Source organism: Oryctolagus cuniculus, chromosome 1, assembly GCF_964237555.1.
Source record: "Oryctolagus cuniculus chromosome 1, mOryCun1.1, whole genome shotgun sequence".
Taxonomy (NCBI): Eukaryota; Metazoa; Chordata; class Mammalia; order Lagomorpha; family Leporidae; genus Oryctolagus; species Oryctolagus cuniculus.
In genome coordinates this window covers 116849525-116876661 of record NC_091432.1, presented here as the reverse complement: position 1 = coordinate 116876661, position 27137 = coordinate 116849525, and the positions used below count along the sequence as shown (strand labels likewise).

General features: G+C 40.2%; 2 pseudogenes; both read right to left on the bottom strand.

Annotated features, from left to right (window-relative positions):
* Positions 1 to 5199: 5199 nt before the first annotated feature.
* On the bottom strand, positions 5200 to 6144 carry LOC100338878 (olfactory receptor 8B8-like; annotated as a pseudogene).
* A 10845-nt stretch (positions 6145 to 16989) lies between these two features.
* On the bottom strand, positions 16990 to 24921 carry LOC103350564 (DNA endonuclease RBBP8 pseudogene; annotated as a pseudogene).
* Positions 24922 to 27137: the final 2216 nt, after the last annotated feature.

Below are 27137 nucleotides of genomic sequence, written 5' to 3'. Positions count from 1 at the left end.
AATTTCTCAACCTGACCACATAAAGAAAAAAAAAAAAAAAAAAAGAAAGGGTTTCAATTCCATGGACCAGTGGTATTATAATGAAGGATGAAATATTATTATCATTTAAGTCCTCGGAAGAGAAGAGAATGAGAGCAGGCCTGAATAATACTCAATAAATCATGATCAAAGCTTCCAAATATTGCCAAAATATATATACACACAAATTCTTCAAGGAACTTGATCCTGGATATTAGGAAACTCAACAACAACAACAAAAGCAATCCAGTTAAGAAATGTGCTAAGGATATAAACAGGCAATTTTCTTTCTTTCTTTCTTTTTTTTTTTTTTTTAAGAATTCTTTATTCGAGAGGCAGAGTTACAGAGAGAGGGAAAGACAGAGAGATAGTTCTTCCATCCACTAGTTCACTCCCCAGATTGTCTCAGTGGTTGCAGTTTAGTGGATCTGAAGCCAGGATCTTCCATGCATTGGGGCCAACTTCTACTGCTTTCCCAGGCCACAAGTATAGAGCTGATTTGGAAGTGGAGCAGCCAGGATATGAACTGGTCCCATATGGCATGCTGGCACTTCAGGTGGAGGCTTAGCCTACTATGCTACAATGCAGGCACCAAATAGGCATTTTTTCAAAGGATGAAATAAAAATGGCCATGGGGCTTGCGCAGTGGCACAGTAGGTCAATCCTCTGCCTGCGACGCCAGCATCCCATAAGGGTACCGGATTCTATTCTCATTTGCCCCTCTTCCATTCCAGCTCTCTGCTGTGGCCTGGAAGAGCAGTGGAGAATGGCGCATGTGCTTGGAACCCCTGCACCCACTTGGGAGACCAGGAAGAAGCTCCTGGCTCCTGGCTTCAGATCATGTTAGCTCTGGCTGTAGTGGCCATTTGGGGAGTGAACCAATGGAAGGAAGACCTTTCTCTCTCTCTCTCTCTCTCTCTCTCTCTCTCTCTGTAACTCTAACTATCAGTACATGAGTCCGTCAGCAAGACGGAGAGGGTACAAAGGAAAGAATCAGGGAATGATAAAACGGTAGAAGGGGCCAGCACATATGGGCACTCGTTCAAGTGCCGGCTGAAGTAAAATCTGGAGTCTCAAAATCAATCAATCAATCAATCAATAAAAATAAATAAATAAATAATAAATAAATAAATAAATAAATAAAAATAAATAACAAATAAATAAATAATAAATAATAAATAAATAAATAAATAAATAAATAAAAATCTTTAAAAAATGGCAAAAGATACATGAAAAGATTCTCAGGATCATTAGCCATCAGGGAAATGCAAAGAAAAACCACAATGAGGTTCCAGCTCATACCAGTTAGAATAGTTTCATCTAAAATCAGAAAATAACAAATGCTGGTAAGGACGTGAGGAAAAAGTTATTCTAATATACTGTTGAAGGGGGCTACAGTTGGATATGTCATAAATGCTTTTAAAACTGTATATATGAGGGCCTGCACTGTGGTGCAGTGGGTTAAAGCCAGAACCTGCAGTGCAGGCATACCATATGGTGCCAGTTCAAATCCTGGTGTTCCACTTCCAATCCAACTCCTGCTACTGTGCCAGGGAAAACAATGTAGGATAGCCCAACTCCTTGGGCCCCTGCACCCAGGTGGGAGACCCGGAAGAAGCTCCTGGCTCCTGGCTTTCACCTGGCACAGCCCAGTCTTTTCAGGCCGTCTGGGGAGTGAACCAGCAGATGGAAGATTTCTGTCTCTGTCTCTCCTTCTCTCTCCCTGTGACTCAACCTTTCAAATAAATAAAAACATCTTTTAAAAAGGTTTTATGTATTAAGTATATGAAATGTGCTCCCTTTAGACAAATTTTAAAAGTAAGATAAAAAGAAGCCAAATCAACCTCAAACAGGGAAAACTAGTGGAAACCTACTCCAAGACACAGTCAAGCATACAGAAAAAATCTTGGAAGCAGAAAGAGGGAAAACTGAATGAAGAGGATTTTGCATGTCTCTGGAAGCATAGAAACAATAAGGAAATGGCATAACTCAAGTGTTGAAAGAGAACACTACCAACCCAAGACTTTGTATTTAGCCAAAGCATTCTGCAGGAATAAAGGGGAAGTTACAATATTCTCAGAAAATGGAAAGAATTTGCTGCCAGCATCACAACCCTGAAATAATGGCTCAAGAAGTTTCTCTAAACAGAAAACAAATAATAAAAGGAAAAAATATAGAATGAGGAAGAGAGAAATACAAGAAACAAAAATAAAGAGAAATACAGGGGCTAGCACTGTGGCTTAGTGGGGAAAGCTGCCGCCTGCAGTGCCAGCATCCCATACAGGCACCAGTTCAAGTCTCAGCTACTCCACTTCCAATCCATCTCTCTGCTAATGGCCTGGGAAAGCAGTAGGGAATGGACTGAGTCCTTGGGCCCCTGCATCTGAGTGGGAGACCCGGAAAAAGCTCCTGGCTCCTAGCTTCGTATTGGCACAGCTCCAGCCATTGCAGCCAATTGGGGAGTGAACCGCAGATGGAAGACCTCTCTCTCTCTCTCTCTCTCTGCCTCTCCTTCTCTCTTTGTGTAACTCTGACTTTCAAATAAATAAACCTTAAAAAAAGAGAAATGCAACAGGCTTTGATTCTTCTCCTGAGTTTCCTAATTATATTTGACAGTTGCAATGCTTTAATATAATATATAAAAATATATAATATAATATATAATGTAATATAATATAATTCTAAACTTATGTAATAAAAACCTTTAAGACAGAGACCAGCATAATGGCCCAGAGCATTAACCAGCACCCATAAACGACAGCTGATTCAAATCCCAGCTGCTCTGTTACCAATTCAGCTTCCTGATAATGAGCTTGAGAATGAGCAGACGATGTCTCAAGTACTTGGTTCCCTGTCACCCATGTGAGAAACAGGATGGATTTCCATTTCCTAGCTTCATCCTGGCCCAGTGCATGGAAGATTCTCTCTCTCTTCCTCTCTCTCTCTCTCTCTGCCTATCCCTCTCTGTGCAAATCTGACTTTCAAATAAATAATTTTTTAAAAAAATAGATAAAATAGAAACAATCAAAATGTTATATTTATGTCATGAGTACCACTGAGCAATCAGGAAGGAGCTATTAATATATATAACAACATCACCTCAAAGAAATGTTACATATTTGAGGTGTTGGTTATCCTAACTATTCAAATGTTATTATTGCATAATACATGTATGTATCAAAACAGCAAATTACATTCCATAGAATTGTACAATTATTTTTGTGTCAGTTAAAGCTTCTAGAATTTTTATGCTGAGTGAACCAAGGAAAATCACAAATCAGTGCCCTGCATGTGTATAATCGAGTAGAAAATGTAGAAGAATCTGCAGTGACACAAAGCTAATAAGTAGTCTCCTGGTGCTAGGACAGAAATGAGGAGGGGTGAAACAGGAAATTTCATGGGAGGATAGAGGAACTTTGAAGGATAATGTGTTTACTTTCTTGATTGTGATGATGATTCCACGGGCACACATGTATGTTAAAAATCATCAACATTTTGCATTACATATGTGCAGTTTATGTTACTCTTACCTCAATTAATGAAGCAAACCTGATACATTATTCAACTTATATAACCGAAACAAAAGTATTCAGATAAACATATATTTAGTGGAACAATAGTGGAAAACCTAAGAGAAAGAAGGAAAGTAAAAGATAAGGGGGCGGCGCTGTGGCTCACTTGGTTAATCCTCCACCTTGTGGCGCCGGCATGCCATATGGGCACCGGGTTCTATTCTTACTTGCTCCTCTTCCAGTCCAGCTCTCTACTGTGGCCCGGGAAGGCAGTGGAGGATGGCCCAAGTGTTTGGGCCCTGCCCCGGCATGGGAGACCAGGAAGAAGCACCTGGCTCCTGGCTTTGGATCGGCGAAGCTCCAGCCATGATGGCCAATTGGGGGGTGAACCAACGGAAGGAAGACCTTTCTCTCTGTCTCTCTCACTATCTAACTCTGTCAAATAAATAATAAATAAAATTTAAAAAAAGATAAAATCCATGAAATGAGGTCTACAGTTAAGAAGCTTTAAAAACTTTTGAGAAAAGCATGAATGCAAACAATCATATTTGATTTAGGTTTCATATAATTATTCAGCCATGTTGAATGTATTTCCATCTTCTTCTTAACTTGAACACAAAGTATATGATCATCTGCATGTATGAGAAATTCTTAGACTCCATTTTACAGATGAGATGTCTTGCAGTAACCAAAGTATGGCTTGTTCATATTGTGCATATGAATAGCTGAAACCAGACTAGAGCCTCAGTCTTAAAACAGCATGTTCTTCCACTGCACTCTATCACTTCTAGGCCAAAGGCACCTAGATATAATTTAAAATAATTTAATTGTTTAAAGGTTTATGTATTTACTTGAAAGGCAGAGTTGCAGAGAGAAAGAGAGGAAGAGAGAGAGGGAGAAATGGGGGAAAGAATGAGAGAGACAGAGCGATATCTTCCACCCACTGGTTCACTCCCCAGATGGCACAACAGCCAGAGTTGGGCCAGTCCAAAGCCAGGAAACAGGAGCCTCCTCTACAGCTCACACATAGGGGCAGGAGCCCAAGGACTTAGGCCATCTTCTGCTTCTTTTCCAGGTGCATCAGCAGGGAGCTGGATTGGAAGTGAAACAGCACCAGAACTCAGAACAGCACCCATATGGAATGCTGACACTGAGGGCCACCGAATGGAGTCTTTACCCACTACACAACATCATCAGCCCTGATTTAAATTTTAAATGAGGGTTAAAGAGGTGAATCCTTTCTACTTCTTTGCAAAAATGTATTCTAAAACTCTTAGGACATAATAAGATGCTGAAAGTATTCTCAGAAGAAGCCTGTGATCAGTTTTTTATATCAATAATTATTTATATGACTCTAAAACATGAAGTCGCTTGATCAAGACATACTGTTTTTTACTGGATTGCTTGTATTTATTGACAAACAACATTGTACATAATTATGGGGTACAATGTAATATTTCAATACATGCATACATTCTAATGATCATATTAGGGTAATTGGCTTCCATTGCTTCACACATTCAAGATTTCTTTGCAGTGTGAACATTCAAGTCTTTTGTCTATCTATTTAAAAAATACAGTATGTTGTTGTTAACTAGTGCTACCCTACTGTGCAATAGGACACCAAAAGGATTATTTTTAATAATCTTTAAAAAACACAACCTCTAATTTAGGAGAGCACCCTTTTCAAAGTCTTACTCAGTGCCACATGAACATCTTTGTTCCTCAAACTATAAATAAAAGGATTCATCATTGGCCCCACGATGGTATAGAAAACTGTGGATACTTTTTCTTGTTCCAAAGTCCCAGGAGGAGAAGGTTTAAGGTACATGAATGCTGATGCTCCAAAAAAAAGAGAAACAGCAATTATGTGGGAGCTGCAGGTACTGAAGGCTTTGGACCTGCCCTCTGTAGACTTGATGCGAAGGATATTGGAGAGGATCAGGGTGTAAGAAATGAAGATGATGAAGCTGGGCCCTATCACATTGATGCCCACCACAATGAAAACCACCAGCTCATTGACGTAGGTGCTAGTGCAGGAGAGCTGGAGGAGAGGGGGAATGTCACACATGTAATGGTTGATGATGTTGCCATCACAGAAGGTGAGTCTCAGCATGCATGCAGTGTGGGCCACGGCACCCACAAACCCCATTGCATACACACCCACCATCAACATGAGGCAGACCTGATGGGACATGGTGGCCTTGTACAGCAGGGGCTTGCAGATGGCCACATATCGGTCATAGGCCATCGATGTCAAGATACAGCACTCATCAATAACGAAGAAGGCAAAGAAAAAGAGCTGAGCCATGCACTCAGCATAGGAGATGATGTTCTGTTTCACAAAACTCACCAGCATTCTGGGCATTATGACACAGGAGTAGCAGAGATCAGTGAAGGACAGGTTGCAGAGGAAGTAGTACATGGGGGTGTGCAGGTGAGGGTTCAGACCAATCAGAGCAATCAAGCCCAGGTTCCCCACCACAGTGACCACATAGATCCCCAGGAAGAGGAAGAAGAGAGGCAGCTGCAGTTCTGGCTGTTGAGTTAATCCCAGCAGGATAAACTCAGCCACTGAGGAGTCATTTCCTGAGGCCATTCTTCCTTAGGGCATCTGTGAGAATGGGAGAAATACAAACATTACAACAGATCCACTCTCTCAACTACAAGGATTTAAACTCAGAATGAGGAAATGAACTCACCTGTCCTGCTGAGTAACTTCATTTCTTCCCTTTTATAAAACTGAGAGAATGGGTGGAGGTGAATAACAAAACCCAGAGAGCAACTTTCTGCAGGAAGGAGATCCAGAAGCTCTATGACCACTCCTCACTGGACACCAGCTCTGCTGCACGACTCTCTGGAGAGCCCACGGGGCCCACTCTGGGCCAGTGGTGATGTCGGTAGAGAGATGAGACCTTTGAAGGACCGCTTGCCTCCCAAAGATGAGACTTCAAAGGAGTTAGCAGGACACATACAATTGAAACTTCTGCATTTGGAGTCAGGAAAGGACCTTCTCCCCTATTCTCACAGAGGGAAACGTGGCTCTGATGAGTTGTACAAGTGAATAGCCCAGAGAGGAGTCTTTTCTGGTGTTGTTGTTGTTACTTCTCTTTGGGACAACACTGGGATGGAGGGAGCTGGAGCACAGCCCACAGTCCCCCAGAATCTGTGGATCATGATTCCTGACAGTGGCTCTGCACACAACGTCCTCGCTAGCCTAAGAGAGCGGCATACATAAGTTGGCAATGCCGAAAGAGTCACCCGCTAATATGCCTCTAGGGTGTTTATGCGTTTGGAAAATCCTAGGGACCTGATTAGAAGGGGAAGACTATGTTCCTCCAATGTCTCCCCAGAGATCAGGTTTTGCAACCAAAAGAAATTACCTACCTGCAGTTACAGCCTAGTTCATAATTGTGTTGAATTACTGGAACTCTTTGGTTTCCATCTGAATGGGACACATGCCCAAATAAAAAAGCAGGATGACTTTTCCTGTATCCAGTTCACTGATGTCTACATGAAATACTATACCATTTGTTGGTGCTTCTTACCACAATACATGCACCCATTTGAATAACCAAAGAAAGAATAACTGAGACTCCCTTCTCTCTGTTTCCTAAAATGTATATTGGATACCACATGGAATTCTTGCCACACGGGCAAAGGCTTATATCGTGTAAAGACTGTTGTCTGTGGATCTGAGTATGGGGGGGGGATGGAAAACATCAACAAGATGTGTGCAGGCCACTGTGGACCTCTCAGAGGCCATCTTCATGCTTGCTGGGTCAGAGTGACTGCAGTCCAAGAAAGAACATAATGTCTCTCCTCCTGAGCACCACAGTGAGGACTTGAACAGGCGCTGGGAGAGGTCTCAGTGCTTCCCCACAGAGCTGTGGCGTGAACGCAGATCAGAGTCAGATTTGGGTCAGTAATGGAATCTTTCACGTGCCAAAATCAAGCATCTGCTCACTAAGAATGGCCATTTATAAGATTCTTCTGCGCAGAATTAAAATAGTCAAGATAGTATTAACATTAGGAAGATTAATATGGTAGTCACTAGAAGGAATGACTGTGTTTCGAGAGATGGAGGTAGAGTGAGCTGCAGGAGGCAGTCAGGAGAGCAACACGTGACTTAGAAACACTAGAATCCACATTGCTACTGTGAGTGGTTCCAAGAAACAAATATTTGCTAGAGACGCTTCAAGATGAGACTCATCAGGACTTCTTACAGTGGGGATATAAATATTGGCAAAAAATATGAAGACATTAGTCTAGGTGTTTAGATACATCAGGGTGCTATAACAGAGAGAACACTTCAGGAGTGAAAATACTGGGGAAATATATACATTTTTAAAGTGATGGGACTGAATTTCCAACTGTGCATCCAATCACTAGTATACAGAGGATAAATGCCTCCGTAAGCCAAACAAGGATCAATAGAAAGGTCAGAACATGTAAAGGATCTGGAGATGATTTCCATAGATATTAAAGTCATGGCATTAGACACATTGTGAGAGAAGCAAACCAGCATTGTGTCACAGTGAGTTAAAGCCCTTTCCTGAAGTGCCAGATCCCGTATGGGTGCCAGTTCTAGCGCTGGCTGCTCCTCTTCTGATCCAGCTCTCTGCTATGGCCTGAGAAAGCAGTAGAAGGTGGTTCTACCTCTCTCGGTAACTCTTAAAAAAAAAAAAACAAGAAAAAGAAAAAGGCAAGAAAAGAACTTTAGAAATCCTCCAGTTATGGATTTTATACTAGAACAATTTCAAATCTAATCATGCCTAAAACCTAATCATCGCAAAACTCCTCTGAGTAAGAATGAAATGTATCGCATAAGATGGACATGACTTGACCTGCAGCCATGATGAGGACCTTACTGATTCATTAAAATGTGTGGTTATTTTTTTTTTCATGGAAATATTAACAGCTCTTATTTAGATGATGCAAGAAGCAGAAGGGCTGGCACTATGGCACAGTAGGCTAAGTCTTAATATTATGACAGGTTCTAAACTAGGGCCACAGGTCATTCTTTTACATTTAATACAACCCATGTAAATATAGACAATCATGAAATGAATGTAGGGAGCGAATGATTCTGAGCTTGCCTTACATTGCAACACTCCCTTATTCCCTTTGTTACTCCATGCATAATGGTCAGTTATAACAAAACATCTCAAAGTGTTATTACACTTTGCTGAGATACACCGCAGCATTTATGCTAGTTGTTGATTTTTTCCAAACCCAATACTCTGACTCGTCAAAGTCAGTCACAATTTAAATAATAAAGCTTTTTTTAACTTTTATTTAATGAATATAAATTTCCAAAGTACAATTTATGGATTACAATGGCTTCCCCCACATACCGTCACTCCCACCCACAACCCTCCCCTTTCCCACTCCCTCTCCCCTTCCATTCACATCAAGATTCATTTTCGATTATCTTAATATACAGAAGATCAGCTTAGTATACATTAAGTAAGGATTTCAACGGTTTGCTCCCACACAGAAACATAAAGTGAAAAATAATAGATGATTTTTTTAAATGATGATGAAATCAGATCAGACCTATTGTCATGTTTAATCCCAGTGAGAGTCAAGTTGGGAGTTGATAATTTCTTCTTTTTTTTTTTTTTTTACAGAGGATCAGTTTAGTATGCATTAAGTAAAGATTTCAACAGTTTGCACCCCCATAGAAACACAAAGTGACATATATTGTTTGAGTACTCGTTATAGCATTAAATCTCAATGCACAGCACATTAAGGACAGAGATCCTACATGAGGAGTAAGTGCACAGTGACTCCTGTTGTTGACTTTACCAATTGACACTCCTGTCTATGGCATCAGTAATCTCCCTATGCTCCAGTCATGAGTTTCCAAGGCTATGGAAGCCCTCTGAGTTCTCCGACTCTTATCTTGTTTAGACAAGGTCATAGTCAAAGTGGAGGTTCTCGCCTCCCTTCAGAGAAAGGTACCTCCTTCTTTGAAGACCTGTTCTTTCCACTGGGATCTCACTCACAGAGATCTTTTGCCAGAGTGTCTTGGCTTTCCATGCCTGAAATATTCTCATGGGCTTTTCAGCCAGATCCAAATGCCTTTAGGGCTGATTCTGAGGCCAGAGTGCTATTTAGAACATCTGACATTCTATGAGTCTGCTGAGTATCTCACTTCCCATGTTGGATCACTCTCCCCTTTATTTATTCTATCGGTTAGTGTTAGCAGGTACTAGACTTGTTTATGTGCTCCCTTTGACTCTTAGAACTTTCATTATGATCAATTGTGAACTGAAATTGATCACTTGGAATAGTGAGATGGCATTGGTACATGCCACCTTGATGGGATTGAGTTGGAATCCCCTGGTATGTTTCTAACTCTACCATTTGGGGCAAGTCAGCTTGAGCATGTCCCAAATTGTACATCTCTTCCCACTCTTATTCCCACTCTTATGTTTAACAGGGATCACATTTCAGTTAATTTTCAACACTTAAGAATAACTGTGTATTAATTACAGAATTAAACCAGTCATATTAAGTAGAACAGACAAAAAAAAACTACTAAGAGGGATAATGTATTAAGTTGTTCATTAACAGTCAGGGCTATGCTGATCAAGTTACCATTTCCCATAGTGTCCATTTCACTTCAGGAGGTTTCCTTTTTGGTGTTCAGTCAGTTGTCACCGATCAGGGAGAACATATGGTATTTGTTCCTTTGGGACTGGCTTATTTCACTCAGCATGATGTGTTCCAGATTCCTCCATTTTGTTGCAAATGACTGGATTTCATTGTTTCTTACTGCGGTATAGTATTCTAAAGAGTACATATCCCATAATTTCTTTATCCAGTCTACCGTTGATGGGCATTTAGGTTGGTTCCAGGTCTTAGCTATTGTGAATTGAGCTGCAATAAACATTAGGGTGCAGACTGCTTTTTTTGTTTGCCAATTTAAATTCCTTTGGGTAAATTCCAAGGAGTGGGATGGCTGGGTCGAACGGTAGGGTTATCTTCAGGTTTCTGAGGAATCTCCAGACTGACTTCCATAGTGGCTTGACCAGTTTGCATTCCCACCAACAGTGGGTTAGTGTCCCTTTTTCCCCATATCCTCACCAGCATCTGTTGTTGGTAGATTTCTGCATGTGAGCCATTCTAACCGGGGTGAGGTGAAACCTCATTGTGGTTTTGATTTGCATTTCCCTGATTGCTAGTGATCTTGAACATTTTTTCATGTGTCTGTTGGCCATTTGGATTTCCTCTTTTGAAAAATGTCTATTGAGGTCCTTGGCCCATCTCTTAATTGGGTTGTTGGTTTTGTTTTTGTGGAGTTTCTTGATCTCTTTGTAGATTCTGGTTATTAACCCTTTATCTGTTGCATAGTTTGCAAATATTTTTTCCCATTCTGTCGGTTGTCTCTTCACTCTCCTGACTGTTTCTTTTGCAGTACAGAAACTTCTCAATTTGATGCAATCCCAATAGTTGATTTTGGCTTTGACTGCCTGTGCCTCCCGGGTCTTTTCCAGAAATTCTTTGCCTGTGCCAATATCTTGAAGGGTTTCTCCAATGTTCTCTAGTAACTTGATGGTGTCAGGTCGTAGATTTAGGTCTTTAATCCATGTTGAGTGGATTTTTGTGTAAGGTGTAAGGTAGGGATCTTGCTTCATGATTCTGCACGTGGAAATCCAATTTTCCCAGCACCATTTATTGAATAGACTGTCCTTGCTCCAGGAATTAGTTTTAGATCCTTGATCAAATATAAGTTGGCTGTAGATGTTTGGGTTGATTTCTGGTGTTTCAATTCTGTTCCATTGGTCTATCCATCTGTTTCTGTACCAGTACCATGCTGTTTTGATTACAACTGCCCTGTAGTATGTCCTGAAATCTGGTATTGTGATGCCTCTGGCTTTGTTTTTGTTGTACAAGATTGCTTTAGCTATTCGAGGTCTCTTGTGCCTCCATATGAATTTCAGCACCATTTTTTTCCAGATCTGAGAAAGTCTTCGGTATCTTGATTGGTATTGCATTGAATCTATAAATTGCTTTTGGGAGAATGGACATTTTGATGATATTGATTCTTCCAATCCATGAGCATGGAAGATTTTTCCATTTCTTGGTATCCTCTTCTATTTCTTTCTTTAAGGTTTTGTAATTTTCATCATAGAGATCTTTAATATCCTTGGTTAAGTTTATTCCAAGGTATTTGATTGTTTTTGTAGCTATTGTGAATGGGATTGATCTTAGCAGTTCTTCCTCAGCCATGGCATTGTCTGTGTATACAAAGGCTGTTGATTTTTGTGCATTGATTTTATACCCTGCTATTTCACCAAAATCTTCTATGAGTTCCAATAGTCTCTTAGTAGAGTTCTTTGGGTCCCCTAAATAAAGAATCATGTCATCTGCAAAGAGGGATAGTTTGAGTTCTTCCTTCCCAATTTGTATCCCTTTAATTTCTTTTTCTTGCCTAATAGCTCTGGCTAGAACCTCCAGAACTATATTGAATAGCAGTGGTGAGAGTGGACATCCCTGTCTGGTACCAGATCTCAGTGGAAATGCTTCCAACTTTTCCCCATTCAATAGGATGTTGGCTGTGGGTTTTTCATAGATTGCTTTGATTGTATTGAGGAATGTTCCTTCCAAACCCAGTTTGCTTAGAGTTTTCATCATGAACGGGTGTTGTATTTTATCAAATGCTTTCTCGGCATCTATTGAGATAATCATATGGTTTCTTCTGCAGTCTGTTAATGTGGTGTATCACATTGATTGTCTTGCACACATTAAACCATCCCTGCATACCAGGGATAAATCCCACTTGGTCTGGGTGGATGATCTTTCTGATGTGTTGTTGCATTCTATTGGCGAGAATTTTATTGAGGATTTTTGCACCTATGTTCATCAGGGATATTGGTCTGTAATTCTCTTTCAGTGCTGCATATTTTTCCGGCTTAGGAATTAAGGTGATGCTGGCTTCATAGAAAGAATTTGGGAGGATTCCCTCTTCTTTGATTGTTCTGAATAGTTTGAGAAGAATTGGAGTTAGTTCTTCTTTAAATGTCTGGTAGAATTCAGCAGTGAATCCATCTGGTCCTGGGCTTTTCTTTGTTGGGAGGGCCTTTATTACTGTTTCAATTTCTGTCTCGGTTATGGGTCTGTTTAGGTTTTCGATGTCTTCCTGGTTCAATTTAGGCAGGTTGCATGTGTCCAGGAATCTATCCATTTCTGATAGGTTTCCCTGTTTGCTGGCATACAAGTCCTTGTAGTAATTTCTGATGATTCTTTTTATTTCTGTGGTGTCTGTTGTTACGTTTCCTTTTTCATCTCTGATTTTATTGATTTGGGTCTTTTCTCTTCTTTTTTTAGTTAGTTGGGCCAATGGGGTGTCAATTTTGTTTATGTTTTCAAAAAACCAGCTCCTCGTTTGGCTGATTTTTTGTAATGTTTTTCTTGATTCAATCCTGTTGATTTCTTCTCTGATTTTAATTATTTCTCTTCTCCTGCTAGATTTGGGTCTGGTTTGCTGTAGGTTTTCTAGATCCTTGAGGTGAATTGAAAGCTCATCTATTTGGTGCCTTTCCAATTTTTGATGTAGGCACCTATTGATATAAACTTTCCTCTTAACACTGCTTTTGCTGCATCCCATAAGTTTTGGTATGTTGTGCTGTTATCCTCATTTACTTCCAGAAAGTTTTTGATTTCTCTTTTAATTTCTTCTATGACCCATTGTTCATTCAGGAGCATGTTGTTCAATCTCCATGTGTTTGCGTATGCTCTAGGGATTCCTGAGTTGCTAATTTCCAACTTCATTCCTTTATGGTCTGAGAAGCTGCATGGTATGATTCTAATTCTTTTGAATTTGCTGAGACTTGCTTTATGGCCTAGTATATGGTCAATCCTAGAGAAGGTTCCATGTACTGCTGAGAAGAATGTAAAATCTTTAGCTGTAGGATTGAAAGTTCTGTATATATCTGTTAGATCCATTTGGGCTATAGTGTCGTTTAAATCTACTGTATCCTTGTTGATCTTCTGTCCTATTGATCTATTTCTGAGAGTGGAGTATTGAAGTCCCCCAGTACTATTGTATTGGGGTCTAAGTCTCCCATTAAGTCCATTAACAAATCTTTTAGATAAACCGGTGCCCTGTAGTTAGGTGCATATACATTGATAATTGTTATATCTTCCTGTTGAATTGATCCCTTAATCATTATGTAGTGTCCCTCTTTGTCTCTCTTAACGGTTTTTGTGGTAAAGTTTATGTTGTCTGATATTAAGATGGCTATGCCCGCTCTTTTTTCATTTCTGTTGGCATGGTATATCTTTTTCCAGCCTTTCACTTTCAGTCTGTATGCATCTTTGTTGGAAAGATGTGTTTCTTGTAAGCAGCAAATTGATGGGTTTTGTTCCTTAACCCAATCAGCCAATCAGTGTCTTTTAACTGGACAGTTCAGGCCATTCACGTTCAATGTGACTAATGATAAGTGGTAACTTTGCCCTGCCATTTGCCAAAGATAAGTTCTAATATATGCTTTGAATTCCCTGTGATCTTTTGCTGTGAGGTTTCCTTCCTTGGTTTCCTTCCTTTACCTTCTTTCATATTGATGACCGTGTTTCTTTGTTTCTGTGTGTAACACATCTTTAAGCATCTTTTGCAGGGCTGGACGAGTGGCAACAAATTCTTTCAATTTCTGTTTGCTATGAAAAGTCTTTATTTCACCTTCATTCACAAATGATAGCTTTGCAGGATATAATATTCTGGGCTGGCAGTTTTTCTCTCTTAGTACCTGGGCTATATCTCGCCATTCCCTCCTAGCTTGTAGAGTTTCTGATGAGAAGTCAGCTGTGAGTCTGATTGGAGATCCTCTGAGAGTAATCTGACGTTTCTCTCTTGCACATTTGAGGATCTTTTCTTTATGTTTCACTGTGGAGAGTTTAATTACAACGTGTCGTGGTGAGGATCTCTTTTGTTCGTGTTTATTAGGGGTTCTGTGAGCTTCCTGTACTAGGATTTCTCTGTCCTTCTCCAAACCTGGGAAATTTTCTGCTAATATCTCACTAAAAAGGCCTTCTAATCCTTTCTCCCTCTCCATGCCTTCAGGAACTCCTAGAACCCAAATGTTGGTTTTTTTAATAGTATCCTGAAGATTCCCGACAATATGTTTTAGATTTCTAATTTCCTCTTCTTTTCTTTGGTCTGACTGTATCCTTTCCTGTTCTCTGTCTTCTAAGTCCGATATTCTCTCTTCTGCTTCAACCATTCTGTTTGTAAGGCTCTCTATTGTGTTTTTCATTTGATCTATTGAATTCTTCACTTCAGTCACTATCACAGTTTCCTGTTGTACTAGTTGTTTCGTTTCATTTTGATTCCTCCTTAATATTTCATTTTCACGAGAGAGATTTTCTATCTTGTCCATTAAGGATTTCTGTAGTTCAAGAATTTGTTTTTGAGAACTTCTTAATGTTCTTATCAATTTTTTGAGATCTGCTTCTTGCATTTCTTCTATGTCATCATCTTCATAATCTTGAATTGGGGTGTCTTTTTCATTTGAGGGTGTCATGGTGACTTCCTTGATTTTATTACCTTGGTTTTTGCATTTGTTATTTGGCATATTGGAGATATTTGGTTTCTTCACTGTGGTGCTTTTTCTTGTTATACTATGACTCTAGATTAAGTGGACTATCTGTTTTTGATGGAGCCTTAGGGCTTGAGATGGGTGTGGCCTGAGAGCTCTGTTTGGTGTGCCAAAGGTGACACTCCCAGGTTAGGCGTGGTAAACCTCTCTCTCTCTCTCTCTTTCTTTTTTTTGATTCAAAAGGGAACTTATTCTGCACAGCTGAACGAAGTTGGAGGTAGTTAGCAGGCAAATGATATACCCACAGGAGCCAGAGATTGGAAGCTCTTTCCCAAGGACCACACAGGGAATCTGTTCGGCCCTCAGAGTGGGCTCAAATTCTCCTTCAGTCTCCCACTGGGTTGCCAAAGTTACGGAATTGTAGCGTCTCTGGAGAGTGCTCCCCCACCATCTCTTTTTTCACAGTCTCAGTTCAGTAGCACCACAAATTTACTAGCTCCTAATCTCCTGTTAATTCGCCCCGCCCAGAGTCAGGTTTTTCTGCTAGGCTCAGGGCCGGTGCAGACCTGAGGTCGCTCTGCTTATGACATATGTCCAAGATGGCGCCTGCTCTTTGTCTTGCTCGCCCTTGAGAGGTGAGCAGAGAGACAGAAACCCGTGTCCATAGCAGTCACCTTTTTTTTTTTTCCTCTCTCTCTCTTCCAGTTAGCCTGGTGAACTTTCCGCCCCCCCCGGGGGGGTCGTTCCCTCTAGTATCCTCTCTCCGCTTGCCTGCCGGTGTCTCAGGCTATTGAGGTTCGGCTCACCTCGCGTTCCAGTGCTGGTGTGTTGAGTCTGCCGCTGGTGTCCCGAACTGTGGGCTCCCATGCTCTCCACGCAGGCCCGCTCCCCTTCCAGCGCCGATGTGTGGACTCGGAGCCCTGGACGTCCCAAGTCTCCCCACTGTTGTCTGTGTGGCACGCACTCCCCTTAGAGCACTGGCGCGCAGACCCCGCGGCTTCCGCGGCTCGGTCCCGCGGCTCGGCTTCCGCGCGGTGGGCGACCTTGTTCTCCCAGTAGGTCCTCCGATTCACGGCCACTCAATTCAGAAGAGTTTCCTCTGCAATATTTTCCTGGTTCTTTTTTCTGAGGCTACCGTAACTCCCCTTTTATTAAACTAAATTTTCCCGGACTATCGGTGCGCGCCCTCACTATTCCGCCATCTTGGCTCCGCCTCAAATAATAAAGCTTTATATTAAACTATATTCTCCAGAAGATGCAAAAAAAAAAAAAAAAAAAACCTGTGTTTTATCTCAGTGGACTTTTAACTTGCAGAATGACGTCATACTAAGATAACTCATTACGAATGCCCAGAGGCTCACTAATGTATTTTGAAACATAAGGATATAACTGGGGTGTAATATGAAGAAAATTAAATCTTCAAGTGTCAGAAAATGAGCAAGAAGATAGACTCTATTTCAGTAGATCAGGGTAGGGTCTGAGACTAACTGGCATTTCTAGTAAGTTCCCAAGTAATGCCTAAACTGCTGTTCAAGTGACCACATTTTGGATAGAAAAGCCTTGGGCCATCTGGTGTTGTGGGGTGCACAGATTAAAAAAACAGCAAGATTTTGAAGTCAAATTAAAAGTCTTTATTAGCCAGTGGCGACTGCCCTTTCACAGAGCAAGTCCAGAGAAGACAGCCCCAAGTTATGGTGGTGGAGGCTTTTTAAAGGCAGAACCTACTTTTTTTTTATTTTCAAAACTGTAATTAGGTGTTACCAAGTAAATAAACAACTCTTAAGAGTGCAAAATGAGAACACCTTCTTGTTTTAAAGGTGCAAAACCAAGAAAATACAACACAAATATATCCACATTTTAAACAGTTATGTGGTGAGTAAATAGAATTTTAAAACATTTTCAATAGAAAACTGATTTATAAGTCAATTTATAGGAGATTCAAAAAATCAAATGTTTAATACCAACTTTAATTATAAAGAACTAAAAAGAAAAACCATCCTCTATTCTTCTGTTTTTGCATCAACATCCACGTCTTCTGCTCCTTGCCTTTTGGAGAAAACATTGCGTTGTAAGACTGCTGTCTTTTTGGACGAGGACATGGATCAAGATCTTCCTTAATGTAACCTCTTTCCACACAAGTCTGAGTGGATGGAAAACCAACTTCCCAGCAATTCTCTGGTGTGCTGGGTGGAATATAATGGAATTGGTGTCTTGAGCAGGAAGCCAACTTCTTTTCTCTTTCTTCTGCTGGCAAACCTGCATAATAAATTTCACATTCCTTGCACGTGTGCCCAAGCAATTTTCTTCTCTCTTCTTTTTTCTGAACCACCTCAATATGAGGAAAATTTGGTAAGCCAGTTTCTCTCTCATCATCTTTAAAATAGGGCTCCACAAATGCTTTGTGCTTAATTTTATCTTGTTTATCACCATGAGTGTTTGGTTTCCTTTTAGTTGTAGACAATTCCTCCTCTTCTTCAGCTATTTGGGGGGAGCTCTCTGCCAAACAGATTCATATTCTTCATGTGTTGTCCGATCAAACATATCTTCCAGGCTATCATTCATTTTTCTTTCTCCATTTGGACTTTTTTCTTCCTTCTGCTTTTGCTTCTTCATTTTTGAAAGTATGGTTTCACTGACCAATGTGCAGTCCACGTTTACTGTTTCTCCTCCCAATCTTGACTGACTGCCATCCTTTGTATCTATTACAGTGATATCCATTTTATACTGAGAAAGGTCTGCTCCTAGATCTACACTCCATTAGATATTTTCAAAGGATACATCTTGGTTGTTCTGCAGAGGATTAGCTTTAGCCATTCTGCACGGATTTAACTGAAGAACTGATGCAAGTTCACATCCTCCCTGGACAGACCTATTTTTTATTCTCAATGGCTCATGAGAACCAGCACCCTTCATGTCATCAAAAAGATTTTCTGTTTCCAAAGTTTCACGTGGACGTAGAGGAATTTTGAAGACAGGATTTTCTTCTTTTATTTGTAATGGTATTTTATTTTCTGGAGAGCATTTACTCAAGGACTGGAGGGTGCACTCCTGTGAATGGGGCTCTTCTGGGGAATCTTTGGGTAACATGCAGCTCCCATCCAAAGCCTTGTAGCTTGAGGAAGAGCCCTTGGGAATGGGTTTCAGGCCTCATATAGAGTCACTTGTCTCAGTCTGTTTTTAGAGGTCTCACTTCCTTGGCTTTTCTCTTGCCAATGAGAAGCTGAAAACCGATCTGACAGATCCAGAGGTTTATCCGTCATATAATCCCCATTCAAGGGAAAGTGACTGTCTCTTGGAAAAGGAAAAGCGTTTTTGTTTGTTTGTTTGTTTTGTTTTGTTTTGTTTTTTTTTTAATCTAAAGAGGCTTGAGGGCAGCTGACTTCATGTTCATTTTCCTCCTCAGTTTTCTTCCTTTTGGATGCTCAAAGGCAGAACCTACTTTTTATCAGACATTTGATTATGCGTGTGAGCTTGTGTGAGCAGAAAGCAGGCATATCCAAGAGAGAAGCAGTCATCTAATTAGCCACGATTTTTGTAACCTTGATGCCACCTCTGCTATCCTGTGTCTGCAGCCAGGAGTAGACAGGAAAAACCACAGTCTGGTGGCCTTGGCCTTTATCAAGCAAGCAGAGGTGCAGAAGCCAGAAATGGGCCAGTTACAAACTAACATTTAATTTTAGGAAGAACAGGCCCAGTATTAAAACAACCAAGCAAAATAACCTATTGAACTTTGAGCCCCTTGTCACACAGGGGCTTTGACCTTGACAGATGTCTACAGATTGTGCAGTCTTTTCACAGGGAGTGGCTGTGCAACAGACCAGTGCAATCATAATGTTTGGGAAAATACCCAAAATTCAGAGAAAAATTGGACAGAAATGTGTGCCTGAAATCAGGACACAAAACATATCTCCCTTTTTTCTCCCACTGAGTATGTCTATTCCGAATACACAAATTGCAACAGAACAGGCAGATCTCACTAACACAATTCAAGGAAAGACTGGTGGGATACAAGTTCTCCAAGGCCAAAGAAGGAGAGGAAATAAGACAGATGGCAGGAAATACCACATTTCAGTCCTGGATCACAGCTTGAGCAGAACCAGAAGCGAGAGCAGAGAAGATAATGAGCTCTCCTTGCAGGTTAGTGGGAAAGACTTGATTTTTAAAGATCCATGCAATAAAAGATTGTCGCAGAGGAAAATAATGGGCAAAGAAGGAAAAATTAACTGTCCTGATCTCTTCCTTTAGTGCACAGTTCATGCAATTATAGCTAAAGGTTGCCCAGTGAACATCTTAGCCATCAGTCACCACTCATGCTTTGGGGTAAAAAAAAAGAGAAGAGGAGGATCTACTTTTACTCTCAATGTGAGATAAAGTTCAGTCACTCCTATGAGCTCCCAAGAACACATGAGGAAAGCTGAAAAAAAATCTGTTACCCATCCTTTTTCAGTAGGTGTCACAGTAAGATTAGCCACAATAAAGTTTTTGGATCTATTTTTTTGTAAGTTTTATGTCCACAGAAAAATTGACAAGATAGTACAGGAAGTTCCCACATATCCCTCTGCAAACTTTTTCCTAATACTAACATCTTACATTATAAGGAATGAACAAATGTTTATGCAGTATTATTAATTAAAATCCAAAATTAATCTGTATTTCCTTGCTTCTTGCCTAATGTATTTCTTTGAATCCTGGATCCCATCTAAGTTATTGTGATTTCTTAGGCTTCTCTTGGCTGTGAAAATTTCTCACACTTCATTTTGTGATGATCTTAACAGTTTTGAAGCATAAAGAACAGGCATTTTGTAGGATGCTCCTTTACTGAAACTTGACCAAATACCAAGCTTATGGAATTTGAGGATGAAGATCATAGAAGTAAGGTATAATTTTCATGACAGTGTATCAAATGTATATGCTATCTATATGGCTTATGACTGCTTGTGATGGCACTGATCACCGGGAAGCTGTGCTTGATAGGTTGGTCCACTGTGTAGTTACATCCTACCTCCCAATTCTTAAACTGTACTCTTGGGAAGAATTCAAGAATGAGAGTTATTCTTTCCCTCCTGGGAGGTTCAATTCCCACATAATTAATGTTGGCCTTATTATGCACTGAATCATAAGCTAATACTATTTTATTGACTTTGGTACTCAAGATTTCCCAGTCTTGGCCACTGAGAACTCTTTGAGTTGGCGCCTGTACATCTGTGGCATATCCCCCACTGTGTGTGTGTGTGTGTTGTAATTTTAGATGATTTTATTACTTTCTGACACTGCAAGATGCTACAGACTTATCTCACCTTCTATTCCAGTCTTAGAATTAACCTTTCTCCAAGAAGAGTGGATTATTTTTGTTGGACAATGGTATTAGAAACCAAAACCTGAATGTTAGGTGTGTTCATTGCTACTGGCGTGTCATTTCTTTTAGGCTCTCTCAATTGAGAGAAAAGAGAAATATGTTTCTGTGGTAACTCATGTATACTTTTTCTATGAATATTTATATATATTGCCATCTGTACCTATGTTAACTTAAGCATGAGTTTTTATTAATATCTTCAACTGTAATCTATTGCTACATAGATGTTCTTGCCTCCTCTCCTTGCTTCCCACTACAACATTAGAAACCTAGATTCCACCTTCTTCTATCTATTTACTTAATCATTCAACCACAGCGTACACATATGTCAGTATCAGAATTGTTAATCCATACCATGAGAACAGATTTCATTAACTAGAGTATAACACTTATGTACAGTTCATCTGCCTCTAATATTAAATATTCATTCATTTCCAAAGTTACTTAGGTCAGCAGTTCTTTGTCTCATGCCCTTCAGTGAAATTGTTTCATGCATTTCTTACTTAGATTCTTTACACAATCTAAATAACTTTCTAAGATATCTTGACCTCATTAGTAATTTTTAATTTGCATATATTATGATTTATTCTTTGTGCTATAAAATTCCAAAGGTTTTGAAAATGCCATTATCATATATTTTCCATTACAGTATAATTCAGAATAATTTCACTGTTCAAAAAATTCCGTGTGTTTCTTCTATTCATCTCTCTCTGCTTTCTCAAAAACCTTCAAGATTGATATCATTACTGTTCCTATAGTTTTGCCTTTGTATGAATGTCATATAACTGGAATAATACGGTATCTGGTCTTGTATTTATAACAGCTTTTCACTTAGCAAAATGCACTTAAGGCTCTACTGTCGCTCCCCCTCTTCGCGGAGGAACGACACAGGACCCTGAGCTGTTCTTTTGTCTGCTCGGCCCTTCCCGGGTTTGCTGCTGGTTCTTCCCGGGTTGGCTACCAACCCTTCCACCTCTGTGGAAGGGCGGTTCCCCCTGCCACTTTCCTCACTTCCGCGGGGGAGCGGCACACTGCCGGCCGGCTCTCTCGGGGGCTGCACAGGTGTTCCTTCAGATAGATGTTCCCTGTGCATGTTGTCTCTCTCCTCCTTTATAGTCCTCTTCCACCAATCCCAACTCTGCTACCCACACGCCGAGTACACTGCTCTCCTCCAATCAGGAGCAGGTCCTGCTGTTTATTGGTTGAACTGGAGGCAGCTGTGTAGAAGCTGTTTCCTCCTCTCCCAGCGCCATATTGTGGGAGAGCAGATGCATAAAATAAGTCTTAATTCGAGTAACAGTCTAGTCCCAGTTGCTCCCCACACTCTACCATGTTTTTTTGTGGCATCATATATCATTTCTTTTTATTCCTTTGTCTGGATGTGCCATGGTTTGCTTATTCATCAAACTTTTGAAGAATATCTTGGTTGTTTCAAGTTTAAGTGAGACGTTAGTAAAGCAGCTCTAAAGATTCACATGCAGGTTCCATATCAGGCTTTTCCAGGGAGTGGCCCAGAGACTACAAGGGAGAGGATGGGAGAGCGGCTAGTTGCGGTGCAGAAGAGCAGGCAGAAAAGTGGCAAAGTGGCACTAGTTCAGTGCACTACAGCCACTTATCTACTTCTAAAAGGGGAGTGGTTACTGTTAGTGAAATGGTGTCATCTTATCTGAGGTGCCATCTTAAACCCCTGGTGCCATCTTAGGCTGTTGGCCCATAGCCACCTTGTACAATAAGCTTTGGTCCTAAGCCCAACCTGACTTACTAGAGGTCAGGTGACTAAATGGGTCAACCACAAGTGTAAGTTCAACCCCCACCCTAACGGGATTCACTGCTCCCACTTCCCCAGCCCTGCAAGGCTATAATAAGATCCTTTCTCTTTTTTACCTTCTCTCTCCCCCTCAACAATAAAATTTTCCTTTAACTAGAGTGTTTGGTATATTTTGTGGTGGCCTTTCAATTACATAGTCTGATTGACAGGTGGGTGGATACAGGTGAGATAACATAGGGGGTGGTGGGTGTGGCCTCCAGCTCATGGGTCTAATCCTATTTCCGTGACTGGTCCCATATGTACACTAATCTTCTCTTCAAAAAATTCAAGAATTTACAGATACAGCACTTTTAGATATCCAATAGCTGTTACATTCTGAACAACGAGTTACAGAACATGCCAAAGTTGCACTTTCAAATTATGGAGTCTTTATTTCTGAAAGCTGGTAAAGTTGGCGGCTGCATGGGGGCATGTGCTCTCCAAATCATGCAGCCCCATTTGAGCTCAGGGGCAAGCTTATAAAGGCAAAAATGACATCTTGCTGGGAGTTAATTACAAAGCCAACCATTTGTTACAGAAGCCAGAACAAGCAAGCTTACATCTATCTCAGAGGGCATTGAACACATTTTCCCAGCACTTAATGTAAGCAATCCTTACAGATAAAATCCTTACAAGGCTGGTTTTTGGGTAGATGGTAGCTGTGCGACTGATTAGAAAAATAGAGGACAAACAGAGTGACTAGAATCATCCAGAGAAAAATAGACTTAGGTCAGGCCATAGCTCACTGTATTCCCCACTCCTCTTAGTAACAAGTCAGACCATTGACTCATTTTTATATAAGTTTAACAGAGGCTATAAAAGACCTGACAATTAGCCCAATGAAGAGAGGATGTCATAGTGGGGAGAAGTAGGGAGAGGTACAAGCAGGTATTAGTGCAAACCTTCCTGTCTCAGCTTATAGCCTGTATATACAAGACATTTTGGTAAAGTCTGAAGGGCCCACAGACACGTAGCTGAATTAGACAGCCTCAGCAACCCTTCTTTTAATGCACACCCTATTACTGCCAGAACCTGGGTTATTGACCTCATCCTGGCTACTTCTTGCTGACAGGGGATCATTGTCTTAGGGGTTCTTTAGGGTATCAAAGTTCGAGGGTGATGGTCGTGGCCATCCAGGTTGCCTTGGAAGAATGAAGCCTTCATCTGGGGTTTTATCTGTATCTTGATGGACTCTATTTTTTGAAGGGGCTGCACCCATTGCAACCAGGATCTCTTCATGGCACCTCTTTTTAGGGACCTGTGGTCAAGACAGGGTTTCAGCAGGAAATGGCCTCTCTGGGGGTTGAAGTGCTAGCTTGTATATATTGCTTCCATGCATCCACGGTTTTATAAAATACCATCTGGTATTTTATTACTTCAAGTCTGGAGAAAATGAATTTAACAAGCAGATTAAGTACACAGAGTTTAAAGCAAATGAACTTATTACAGGATCTGTGAAGGTGCCAACCAACCCACAAGGGAGTTTTTATTTTTTCATTTAGAGGCAAGTAGAAACTGACAAGAGGGACTAAATAATCAGGTGGGCATTAAGGTCTGGCGAGATATGAGGCCCCATCAAAGAAGGCGGTACCTTTCTCTGAAGGGAGGAGAAAACTTCCACTTTGATATGGCCTTGTTTAAATAAGGTCAGAGTTTGTGAACTCAAGAGGCTTCCATAGCCTTGGCAGCTCATGACAAGAGCCTCAGGTGATTACTGACGTCATAAATAAGAGTGTCAATTGTTAAATCAACAACAGGACTCACTGTACACTTGCTCCCCATGTAGGATCTCTGTCCTTAATGTGCTGTAATATGAGAATTAATGGTAAAACTAGTATTCAAACAGTACTTTATACTTTGTGTGTCTGTGTGAGTGCAAACTGTTGAAATCTTTACTTAGTATATACTAAGTTGATCTTCTGTATATAAAGATAATTAAAAATGAATCTTAATGAAGAATAGGATGGGAGAGGGAGAAGGAGATGGGATGGTCGTGAGTTGCAAGGAGGTTATGGGGGGAAAAACTACTATAATCCAAAAGTTGTACTTTTGAAATTTATATTTATTAGATAAAAGTTTTAAAAAAAGATATGAGGCCCATACCTATTTATTTCTTTGCATGGGGTGTTGGAAGAGACATCATAAGGGAGGTGTGACCCTCCTCAAGGAAAGTACCCTGTTGACTTTCATTACCTAGCTGGCCTGAACAGAAGGAAGGAGGCATTTTTAAAATGAAACTTACAAGTTCTTCCAGTAATGTTACTGACCCTGCTTGGCCATCTCTTCAGTGGCTGTGCTTACTATAGCAGTGGGACGAGTGAAGGGCTTCTTAGCTTAGAACCAATGAGCTCTGAGACTCTGACCCAGGAATCCTCCAACCCCCAGGCAGTTCTGTTTCAAGCCACCCAACTCTTGGCTAGCAGAGCTGTCAGGTTCTTTGAAAGTTTCCTTCCGTGTCCATCTGCAGCCCTGGCTTTCCACATTGAAAACCAATGCCATTTGCTGTGGACTGGCCTGTTGAGTCTTCTTAATGGCAGATTGCTGTGTAAAGCAGCAATTAATTGGCTTGCCACCTGTCTTTATTACTGCTGTCTGGCTTGTTCCTCTTTCCTCCTGGTTTTTGGTAAAGCAGATCATGGGGGCAGCCTTTAAGAGGATGCAAGAGAAGGTGGTGTTCAGTCCCATTTCTAGAGGAATGAGGGGACAAGTAAACAAATTGTAACTCTTTTAAAGCTCACTTGTTCCTAAACAATCAGAACTTAACAGAGACAGTAGAGAACACAATAGATTGCTTTAACAGAACAAAAATCCATGTCTTTGGTCATCCTAAAAATCGGAAATAAAACCTTAAATTTAAGAACCAGTCAATGGAATCATATCCCATAACTTTCAACAATTTTAACAGAGTCAGAATAAGAAAGAGGAGTGAGCTTACTGGAGCTGGCTAGAAAACTGAGAGTCACCAATTAAACAAAAACTATTAAAAGGAGATGCTGCAGGTTTCAAAGAGATTTTTAAGACAATTTAAAAATATTTACTAACATATATATGTACTGTAAAAAACTCATTGCTTTAACATAATCAGATTTTAACTTTATGTCAAAGAAAAATAGATTAATAGATTTTTATCCAAGAATTTTTTATAACCTTCTGTGACTTCCACACATCTTCTGAAACTTACTTAAAGCTTTTGCCTTCTTTATTTCAGTCTAGAGTAAACTAGACACCAGGATAATTTTACAAACCATGCCCTTCTTTTATTTAAAATCTTTCTCCTTTTAACCTTTCTTCTGTGAGTTCCACACACCTTCTGAGACTTACTTGTAGCTTTCTATCTTTTTTATTCCAGTCTAGGGTAAAATAATCATCAGGATAAACTAATTATTACAAATCACGTCCTTTCTTCATTAAAAAAAAAAAACTCTTTTTTAAACTTCCTTACCAAGAACATGTTTTTACATTTGTGATCTTTTTTATCTGTTGATTTCTTGATTTATATTTTTAAGTAACCTTTTAAAAATCTCTAGACAATTCATGAAAACATATTTGCTAATAACCCCAAACAGTTTTTCTATAGAATATAAGGTGTTAAGAATACCATAGTTTACATTTTAGACATATTTATCTCATTTACCTTTGACCAATTTACATTTAGCAATTATACCTATATGACTTATTATACTTTCATCTGAATTAAGGTCAAAATTACATTTATATGGAATTTTACTCCTTTTATAAAACTCTAGTTATAAATCAGTGACATTAAATCAGAGATGGCAAAATCCACTTTAGGCAGGGCTATAACAAGCACTGATTACCCACTGATTTCATTAGAAAGCTGTTAAGCCAAGTTGAAAAACAAGTTTGGAAAGTTACAAAGCAATATTTTTTTTTTATTTGTCAGGTAGAGTTATAGACAGCAAGAGAGGCAGAGAGAAACATCTTCCCTCCATTGTTTCTCTTCCCAAATGGCCTCTACAACCTGTGCTGCACTGATCTGAAGCCAGGAGCTGGGCCCTTCTTCCTGGTCTCCCATGTGTGTTCAGGGGCTCAAACATTTGGGCCATCTTCCACTGCCCTCCTGGGCCACAGCAGAGAGCTGGACTGGAAGAGGAGCAACCGGGACTGGAACCAGCACCCATATGGGATGCTGGCACAGCAGGCAGAGGTTAACCAAGTGAGCCATGGCACCGGCCCCATAAAGCAATATTTATAAAGACAGTACTCTTCCTACATTCATAAGAGAAAAATTTCTTTAAACCCAATGTCCAGTTACAGTTGAAACAAATTTCCACGGATAAGATTGTTATTTTTCAACTACATCTCTTTAGATTTTTATTGAATTTGAGCCTAGTCTTTTACCTAACAAGCACCTTAGGCTAACATCTAGCGAATAGCCAGGTACCTGAGACCATCTCTGAAATGAACATGTGTTCAGGAAGATGCAAGATAGTTTCCGAGGAAGAATGTGGGCCAGAGGTTGGTGTGTCATGGGGAAGAATCCTGCTGGAGGTTGCCAATCTACATTTAGGAGACTTTATAAGTACTACTGTCCCAGGCTGAGAAACAGGAGACCTTTCTCCTCCCCAATCTCAGCAGAGTTAATAAGTTAACACCAAACTTGAAAGTTTAATCATTTTATATGAATTGTAATTTTAATAATAAAAGTTGATAATCTAAAAGAAAATGAACACTAAAAAGCAAAGCAAACTTTTAAAAATTGATCATTATTTCCACATTGATCAAAACCATGTAGTTAACCTGTAAAATCAGCCTGCTTGATTCATATCAGGGTTAGGGATTTTTGCTGGTTCATTGTCTGCTAAAGGGTGCTGATGACACAATCTTTAGTTGTGGGTTTGAAAAGAAATTAATAAACCAAAAATGACTCAATTACTCCT